Source organism: Peromyscus californicus, unplaced genomic scaffold (genome assembly GCF_007827085.1).
Source record: "Peromyscus californicus insignis strain IS unplaced genomic scaffold, ASM782708v3 Scaffold_8__1_contigs__length_139910024, whole genome shotgun sequence".
NCBI lineage: Eukaryota > Metazoa > Chordata > Mammalia > Rodentia > Cricetidae > Peromyscus > Peromyscus californicus.
In genome coordinates, this window is record NW_026294606.1 from 136,854,459 (window position 1) to 136,861,822 (window position 7,364).

General features: G+C 37.3%; 1 pseudogene; it reads left to right on the forward strand.

Moving 5' to 3' along the window:
• The first annotated feature begins 2,661 nt into the window (after window positions 1–2,661).
• Window positions 2,662–2,864, forward strand: LOC128104894 (uncharacterized; annotated as a pseudogene).
• The last annotated feature ends 4,500 nt before the right edge of the window (window positions 2,865–7,364 follow it).

Sequence of the window (7,364 nt, forward strand, 5' to 3'; positions counted from 1 at the left end):
GGCTGGGACTACAAAGAAACAGCCCAACCTTGGAAAGGAAGGTTTTCTGACTTCTCGGGAGAGTCAGGCCTGGAAATGCTTCAGAAAGGAAGGTTATCCTGACTCTTCGGGAAAGTCAGGGTATACCTGGTATGATGGGGGATGGTCTCCCTGCAGGACACAGCAATCCTGCTCCTCTCCTGGAGAGCCACAATCTCTGGCTCAGTGTTACCAACTCTTTCTCACTCAGTCCACTATGGGATATCTTAGCAAGGTTCTTCTGTTCAGCTCCCCCTTGCTCAGTCCACTATGGGATCCCAGTAAGGTTCTTCTGTTCACCAGTCAATGAAGGTCTTCACCCAAGACTCTTTTGAGAAAGAGGTTTATTTGGGAAGGAGGAGTCCAGGAGAGTAGCTGCCTCTACCAGGGTGGAGAGAACAGCTCACAACTGACTGGGCAGGGTGGTTTATATAGGATGTCTAGGGGGCGGACTCAACTGGTTAGTTTATTTTCTGCCCAGGGATTGGCCAGTTTTGTGAGCAAGGGGCAGAGATGGCCCTGATTTCAGGGCCAAACTGTATTTCTTTCACTGGTCTTTCTTGGCTTTTTGACACTACCTCTAAGGCCAGGGCACATTTCATTCACTGACTCTGATTCTAGGGGCCAAGAGTGTTTCTTTGGTACTGGTTTCAGAGTCAGGACATGTTTCCTTGGTTCATTTCTCTGGCCCAGGTGCCAAACACAGGCTGTGTTTCTTTCCCTGGTCCTGGGCCCTAGGGCCAGGATTCTGCTGTCCTGCTTTGTGATTGGTTGATTTCACAAGTCAGTTGGGCAGGGGCAGAGATAGCTCTGATCTGAGCTAAACTGTGTTTCTCTCACTGGCTTTATCTGAGCCATCTTTCCATAATTCTAGGCTCCAGGGTCAGGGTGGGTTTCTCTAGCCAGTCCCTTTTCCCTACAAGTTCTGTGTTGATCTCACTGATGGGAATGCCTGGTGGCCACAAAGCTTTCCGAGAAAGGGAAAGTGACACAAGATGATGATAACTTCTCAGGCTTCTCAGAGCTCAACCAAGAATACTACAAAACTCTTAAAGAACACAAAATAGAGGGAGTGAGGTGATCTAATGATGTCAGGGTCTATTTACCAAACTTACAGCTTGGCTATTGAGATTGGAGTGAAAGTGAAGAGAAAGTACCTTTTAAATATTTAAATAGATATTTTCCTTAGAACAAAAGGTCAATTACATAGGAAATTAGAATTGAAATTTTTCAGTAGCTTAAAAGTTATATAAACTAAAATGTCTGAATTGAAATCCTGACTTAAGATCTTTTCTGGAGAGTGGGCAAGAGTAACATACAATTGTAAACTCAGCATTGAGGAAACAGGCAGGAGAATCAAAAGTTCAAGTTTAGCCTGAGCCACATAGTTTACACCCTGCCTTTAAGACACAAATCAACCCCAACCAGAAAAGAGCCTTTCTATGGCAGAGCTTTAGGCGAGTTGTATGTGACTCAAAGTCGCTGGTTTTGTTCTTGTTTGTTTCCATTTTGGTTTTTTGTTAACCTATGAAATACAGGTTTTTAAATCTTTCTTCTCTTTATTATGTGTGTTAATGTAGGCAAGTAGTCCAAGACATATTATGCAAGAAATTTTATAGCATTGGTTACTAACTCTCTAATAAAACAGATAATAATGGTTCCATATCAGAGGACAAAGAGCAGAGACAGAGCAGGCCAGCATCTCACACTCCTTAACAACCAGGGGTGCTGAAGACAGGCCAGAATGACAATTGTGGAGCTTTGCTGACTGCTGGGTAAGAAATTAGTCCACTGAAAAACTCAGCATCTAATGATGATTGAAGGTACTGTATCAGACACAACAATTACATTGATTATCCATTAGTACTCTCATTTTGCAGCTTCTAGAACCATGGGTTAAAGTATTGGGGAATTTTCTCACATTACAAGCAGAAAATACAAAGCAGGGAACCTAGCAGTGGCTCACAGTCAAAGGCACTATGCAGAGGAGGGTCTGCCCACAGGTGAGTCCCAGATGCTAGATTAGCAATAAACACTGCCATTGTTCCCATAGAAGCTAAATTGTTAAACTTTCTTTTCATTCATTACAAACAAATATTAATGGATAGTGTTTAAAAACCAAGAAACATCTAAAAGTAATGAAGATCTAAGTACAAGATAAAAGAATAACTGCAAATAATCAAGGGAAGCAAATATAATTGGGACAATAACCCTTCGTTTGGAAGGACACTCTCCTAGTTTGCTGTGATAAATGCCATGACCAAAAACAATTTGAAGAGAAAAGTGTTGATTTGGTCTTTAGACTACAGTCCATCATCAATGAAATCCAAGGTAAGGCTTGAAGCAGAGACCAGTGGAGGAATGCTGTTTACTGGTTTGCTTCCCATAGTTTGTTCAGTTTTCTTTCTTATACAAACCCAGGACACCACCTGCCCTGGGGTATGACCCCACCCACAATGGGCTAGGTCCTCCCATAAAACTGCTCTCACAGACCAATTTGATAAAAGCAGTTCCTCAACTGAAGTTCCCAGGTAGCTCTATGTCAAGTGGACAAAAACTAACCTACACACACACCAGCCTTCCTATTATTCTGCACAAGAAACCCACTATAAAAATATGTTTGTGAATAAATATCTGGTACCAAAGACTGTACTTTCGAAGACCATCTCTATAGTTCATGAGTAAAGAAACTTCTGTGAACACATAGCTTACCTAAAAGCAAGAGGCTGAGGTGTGGTGCTCTCTCCTGAGCACAAAGCAAGTTCTTCCTGTGACTGTGCTGCAACAGCCTTCAGCCATTGGTGATCTTTCTTCTTTCCCCTTGGGAGAGAGGAAGTCCAATATGAAAGGCTTTATATTTGAAAAAAGAAAAAGAAAAAAAGAAAGCATTTTAAATCAGAATATTTTTATATTGGGATTAGTCTAAGGTTGCTTAAAGCTCAGAAATCATACAAGAAAATATTTAAAAATTGGATATTTTAAATTACAACTTTTACACTAGAAAATATATCAGAAATAAAATAAAAGTCAAGAAAATGTATTTGTAGTAAATAAGTCTCAGGGTTAATATATTTAATCACTTTTGAATCTATTTTTATTAAAAAGGAACAATCCAGTTTTTAAAACTATCAAAAGACCAATATTTACAAAATAATGTAAATGTTCACCAATGAAAATATTTTCAATCTCACTAATGATCAAAAGATAACAAAACAACACAGAATTTTCACCTGCTTGTCAAGTATTAATATGGCTATTGATGCCTAGCTAAGAGAATGTAGTTGGTCCCTTCACATCATTATTAAAGAGTGCAAATTGGCACAAATTTTCTGAAAAAGAATCTGGCAAGCTGTATCAAATTCAAAATCTGTGTGCTTTCAAACATAGCAACTCTAGCATTAGGGATGTATCTAAGGAAATAATTTGGTAACACTTAATTAGTTGTGTGCAGTTATTTACCTAAAGCTATTTAAAATAATAATGGCTTTTAAGCAACTTATGTATTGATCAAATTATGTTGTTTCAGTATTATGAAATACTATTCACTTGCTTAGGAAGAACAGTGTGCCAGTATTTAGAACACTGTTCTTGATGTATTACTGCTGTATTGAAATGGAGTACAAAGTAACTTTATAGCGTAATACAACTTATTTACCTCAATTTTTCTAATGCTATCTTTAAAAACCAGAAAAGTATATCCAAAATCCATGAGAAGGGTTGGAGAGATTGCTCAAAGGTTAAGAGCACACACTGCTCTTACAGAGGACCTGGGTTCCTTTCCCAGGACTCATATTGGCCATATAGCTCACAATTGCCTGCAACTGCAGCCCCAGGTAATCTAAGGTCCCCTGGCCTCCACAGACGCCTGCACTCACATGCACATATCCACACACAGCACATACACATAACTAAAAATAATATCTTTTGATAAAAAGTGAGAAGTTGGAAGAATACATTAAAGTTAATATGGTTATTTTATTATCAAAATACAAAATACATGACCTGGTTTTTATAAATTATAAATCATTACATAGGTTGGTTTCTGTTTGAAGAAATATGGGTAGCTCAGTGTTAATATCTAACATGTTCTATTAAACTAGCTGTTTCTAAAAATGAAGAAAATACCATGACATCTACAAATACCAAAATGTGATGACACATTATTTACTGAACAAATTATAATTATAATAAAAAAGAAACTAAAGCAAAGTAAGAGACCCTGAAATTAACCACAAATTTTGTGGACCACAACAGGTTCTTTGGAACATACAGAATAGTTGGGTACTTTACAATTAATTTTTCAGATTTTCAGTCCTGTTCTGGAAGCACACACCCTGAAAAATGGTTTGCTATTTTAGTTTCCATGCTCACTCTTTCTCCTGGGAAGTTGCCAAAGCCATCACCAGCTGGCCTTGGGAACAGGGCTAAGTTAACAGCAGGTATTCCTTTTTGAACTGTTAGTAGATATTAAAAGGACTGAGTTGAACTAATCTAAATTCATTACATTGGAATACAAAGGTTATCTCCAAGAGAATTTAAGTTGCACAGTCAAAACTTGAAATATTTCCATGTTCTTCTCTCTTTTAAGTGCTCTAGTTTTTCTTAAATGTGAATTATAGATAAGGTGTCCAGCTCTCTCCTGTGTTGTCATTCTTTAGAAACATTAGAGAAACTCGGATAAAAATAGGCACAGCAGCACAGTCTAGGTCACACAAGCCCCAATTCTTTACCTGTCTTTCCGGGCCTCATCCACAATATCAGTTAAATTTACAGAGATTCAAATTAGTAGGTATTAAAGTAAAAGCACATTTGATTGCTAATGAGAATATAAACTGGTCAGTTCTTCTACAGGGCAATAAGTAACATTCTAAATATCCTTCATGCACCTTGGAGTAGTAGTTCCATATAACTACTTGTATTAAGCCAGTATTCTTTGAGTCACAACAGATTTGCTTGCTAGATCTTTCCAAACTTTGACCAGGTGGTATTCTAACCCACAATACACTTATTTGTTTACAAACACTAAAGCCATAGTAGATATAAGCAGTCTTCTAACCCAGTGATCACCAATGATTTTCAACCAAGGTCCCAAAGAATTATTTAGAATTGTTATGCTGTTTGACAGCCTTAGTGGGTAAAAGATGGGAACACTACATGCTAATGCTGCCTATAAATCTCCAAAAAATAAAAAACAAATAACTGCAGTGTCCAGATCCCCTTTTCAAGGCCAATGCACCCACTCAGTTTCTGAGACTATCACTGACTCATGGCTTAATGCTATATCGCAGATTAAAGCCTGCCATGGAGAACTGCCTCACCCAGGGTCAAAGCCCCACCCAGGAGGTATGAACAGATGATACCTGGCTGATACAGACACCTGGCTTACATGCTTCAATTGGAGACAATGATGAAGGACTTTCTTGTACCTGTAGCTTCCTGCAGTATTGACAGAGGGTAAGGCTCTCCTGTCATTAGAGAAGTATCTCCTGTGAGCACATGTCAGTAAAACTTCTGCACTCAACTGAGGACAATCTCCACTAAGACACACCCCTTTTACTCTGCCTTCATATTCAACTGGAGTGAGGATGGTCCCAAAAGGGGTAAAAATCATGTTCAAAATACAAATGAGGCTAGTTCAGCACTCACTGCACAAAATGTGAGAAGTTTGAGAAATAAAGAATGAGCCAAATCTGACACTTATGGTGGAGCATCCTAAGTACCCATGAGTTAGTTAGCAAAATGAGAATGACAAAAGCAAACAGTCCTCAACACAGGAAAAAAGTTAACTAACGATAGAACCTGAAAATCAATAATCCCAGTCTACTAGGGCAGCAGAAATGGAAGACTACTAAAATATTTCAGTTTGGAAAACTACTGGCATCTTTAACTACTATCAGTCTGCCTGAATTATTCATATTTAATGTTCATGGTGGTAATAGATAGCAACGACACTGGAAATTTTTCTCTTATAAACAGGCAACTGGAGCTGGGAAATGGCTCATCATCTATGGCCAAGCCTGATGACCTGAGTTTTATCCCTGGCACACACACACACACAAACGCAGGGGAGAACCAACTCCTGCAAGTCATCCTTTGGCTTTAATGTACATAACAAAATGTAATATGATTGTACAATAGTGTATAATAAGTACAGTAATTTTTAATTCAAAAACAGCTGTAGGATACAGAAACTACTTAGTAGGAATTTTTTAAAAAGATATAATATAAATAATGAATCAGATCTTCATCTACAATGCATACACCTTTCTCTGGAGACCATAGTTAATCCTAAACACTCACTGTCCACCAGAGTAATCCTTCTTCTGCTCAGTACTCTCTCTGTGGACATTTGTCAGCATTAAGAGACATGCTCTTCCATGGCCAGTCCTCCTCCTCTTTCTCTGATGCACTGTAAATTATTGTAGTATTTCCAGCTTGCAATCTCTTTGTTCTATTTCATATGCAGAAATTTTCCCTATTATTTTCAAACAATAGTACAGAAAGAACTAACATTGCTGAAAGTTCCAATCATGAGCTAACTACCAATCCCTCTCCAAAGAAGAAAAGCAAAATATGAATGTTTGGGGAGACAAAAACATCACACTTGGAAAGCAAAATTGAGGCAAAAAATCAGTAAGAATTTATATTTTGCATAAAAGGAAAATTGCCTTTATCACACTGCCTTTCTTAATTTTCTCAGAATCAAAATTAGTACCTTAAAAAAAGAATAAAGCATACTGAATGAAAGGAATTATTACCAAAGCCATTTGAAAAGAATTTGATATTTTAATGTGGAAATTCATAGAAGTCCTTTGAGTTTAACTAAGCATCTCAAAATATTATGCCAAATACTTAACATTTATTTTTAAATCTTTTGAATATACACTTTAACTGTATACATGTCCAAAAACAATCCTGGAAAGAATAAATTTTCTAACTTACAATAAAAAAATGGCCTGCTTTTCAGTCTGGGAGGTAATATGAACAAAATAATAGATTCTTATTTCTTCATGATATGAATTAAATTTTGCCCAATACCTTCACAGGAAGTACTAAGTTGAATTTACTATTAATAATTTTTCTGAACTTATTGTTCTTCTGTATGAAGGGACAGGAAAAGAAGCCAAACCTTAAGATTTACTTTCTAAAAGTTGAGCAGTGACAGACACTATTGTCAGATCCCACTCTTTCATGTGAACTCTGGTTTTACATCAAAGAATGCCATCGTATTATTTTAGTTATCCCTAATTCATTGGCCAGAAACTCTTCATATTGCACACAACAATCATATGTTTAATTAAATCTGGAAAAAGTAATAAGTGTCCTACATTTTGGGGGCAGCAATG